Consider the following 2,501-nt stretch of genomic DNA (forward strand, 5'->3'; position numbering starts at 1 on the left):
TGTTTAACACCTCCAAATTTAAAAATTCTGAATATTATTTTCTTTCAATTTATTAATCAACATTGATTCATTCATCTTTGTTAAAAAACTTGGATTGTGTTTATTTATTGATTCATTCATCTAACTTTTGTTTGGTGTCGTTTTCCATCTAACCCTTATTGATTATCTCTTCCAAGTATTAATTTAAGTAATTAATTAAGATTTTTCATAGATCTATCTTTTTAGTCAATTTGGTTGGTTGCAATTGCAGCTATGAACTTTTTCTCCCTGATTCTTTTATTATTTTTTTATAAATTTTGATAGAATAATGATTTAATTGTTTTATGTGAATATCTTTCAAAGTTGATTATCTGAGTATGATTCAGTAAACCTAGATTTATATATCTTTAACATTATTATCTTATTGTCGCTGAATCAATTTTTCATTTTTATATATACAATTAATATTTTATTTAACTAATTTGGTTGATTCATCGTAGTCATTATTTATGACTTTTATATTATGCAGTTAAAGAATTACCATAAAGTTTTCACTCGAAATGTAGAAAANTTGTTTTTATTATCTCCTCTAACTGTTTAGATTTGTTAATAATCTTAAAGGTTACAATATTTTGATCCAACAATTGTGTTTTTCCGTCGTGCTCTCAGCTTTCAATATTCACATTTGTTAGTTTTCGCATATTTTTGTTTCACAGCTTTTTGTTTATATATATATATATATATATATATTTATGGACCTTGAAAAAAGTTTTTGTTCTTTGAGTATTGTTTAACACCTCCAAATTTAAAAATTCTGAATATTATTTTCTTTCAATTTATTAATCAACATTGATTCATTCATCTTTGTTAAAAAACTTGGATTGTGTTTATTTATTGATTCATTCATCTAACTTTTGTTTGGTGTCGTTTTCCATCTAACCCTTATTGATTATCTCTTCCAAGTATTAATTTAAGTAATTAATTAAGATTTTTCATAGATCTATCTTTTTAGTCAATTTGGTTGGTTGCAATTGCAGCTATGAACTTTTTCTCCCTGATTCTTTTATTATTTTTTTATAAATTTTGATAGAATAATGATTTAATTGTTTTATGTGAATATCTTTCAAAGTTGATTATCTGAGTATGATTCAGTAAACCTAGATTTATATATCTTTAACATTATTATCTTATTGTCGCTGAATCAATTTTTCATTTTTATATATACAATTAATATTTTATTTAACTAATTTGGTTGATTCATCGTAGTCATTATTTATGACTTTTATATTATGCAGTTAAAGAATTACCATAAAGTTTTCACTCGAAATGTAGAAAATAACAATGTTAGTCATTTCAAGTTTTCACTTTCCCGTGCGGTAACGCACGGGCCGGCATCCTAGTAACAACAAAAGAAAAGATTAACAACAAAATAAAAGATTTAGAAATGCCTTTTACAAAACTTTATATTAATATTTTTTAGCATCTAACTGGGTAACTCTCTCTAATTTGTAAATGGGTAAGAAAAATAGTTAATCAACAATCTAGGTGGTGTAATGAAAGTTTTATACAAATCTATGTAATAAAAGCTCCTTGTGAAAGTTCTATACAAAGCTTGTTATTTAAAAAGTTGTGGTTAAAAATATATATTAATATTTATGTATTATTTTCTGTTTCGTTATGGTAAGACTACTATTTATTGAATAGTACATGATGTTATACACTTAATTTTGCGATACTGAAAATGTACTAACTTTTTTTGTATTTTATTATTTCATATTTAGATCAAAGATTGATTATTTGTAAAAGCACATCTAAAATTTCATATTTATGATTTCTCATGTTTAATTAAGCATACATATTTGGATCAGAGAAAAATATTTTAATTCCATCTTCTCACTCTTTTCGTTTTGAATTTTGTTGACTATTTTCCTCATGTTTGGGTAACCAACCATAAAAGTTTATTTTCACCAACATGTGGTTGCAAATTCTATAAACAAATTTGAAGAAAATAGTGAAATACTTTTTATAAAGATTTTGTTTCTAAGTATATATATTTGAAGGCAATAAACTATTGTAAAATTATTTGGTTACACTGGTAGTAGAATGAAATTTGGATTTGTTTTACACATAATAAAATTCTTATGTTACTTTTTATAATGTGTATTCTTTTAAATTTTTAATATTAGTATGATGATAGGTATGCAGACATAGAAAAAAACTGAATTAGCCATGACGTAAATGTAGCAAGAAAATTACAAATTTTAGGAATTAAGCATATAATTAAGGAAAAAACGAAAAAGAGAGAGAAAGTAATATTTTTATTTACACAAAATTGCCTGCTCAATTAAAAATTATGTGATATTAATATAATAAAAATTACACTATTATATACCATAAATCTTTAGTTTGGTCAATTATTTATATTTAGAAAAAATCTGAGGGGAATAAATATTTACAGAAATATTGGATTCCTATTTTGGTCAATGTTCAAGAAATAGAAGAAAATATGTACATTCATTTTG

This window comes from Camelina sativa, chromosome 19, assembly GCF_000633955.1.
Source record: "Camelina sativa cultivar DH55 chromosome 19, Cs, whole genome shotgun sequence".
Classification (NCBI taxonomy): Eukaryota; Viridiplantae; Streptophyta; class Magnoliopsida; order Brassicales; family Brassicaceae; genus Camelina; species Camelina sativa.